A 536-nucleotide genomic window follows, 5' to 3' on the forward strand; every position below is an offset into this window, starting at 1 on the left:
TTGGGGTGGGGGGTGGGCGCAGGAGGATGGAGGAGGTGGGGTGTAATTGTCATTGCTCAGAATCTGTTAACTTTTGAAATGATGAATAAAATCTGACTGAAAGTAAATGGTCACTGATTTTCTGTGTTTTAGACTGTAGAGGGCAGTACTATGTTGGACATAACCAACATCTCTGTCAGATGCATTTGTTGAGTTTTAAAGATGGCAGTAATTTTAACATTGACAGCTGGCTTTCAGATTACTTGAAAACTAAAGCTTAATGTCATTTTCCAAATAGAAAAAAAAAATTAACCTGTGTTGTCTCATACTTATCCCTTTGGGGTCATGCTCAAGCTACCTCAACCCTATGTTCCCTCAGCCTTATGTTCCCTCAGCCCTATGTTCCCTCAGCCCTATGTTCCCTCACTCCCTAACAATTTATTATACCCTATGTTCCCTCAACCCTATGTTTCCCCCAGCCCTATGTTTCCTCAATTCCAAAATAGACCCTATGTTCCCTCAGCCCTATGTTCCCTCAACCCAAAAATAGACCCTAT

Source organism: Nannobrachium achirus, assembly GCF_963921795.1.
Source record: "Nannobrachium achirus genome assembly, chromosome: 3".
Taxonomy (NCBI): domain Eukaryota; kingdom Metazoa; phylum Chordata; class Actinopteri; order Myctophiformes; family Myctophidae; genus Nannobrachium; species Nannobrachium achirus.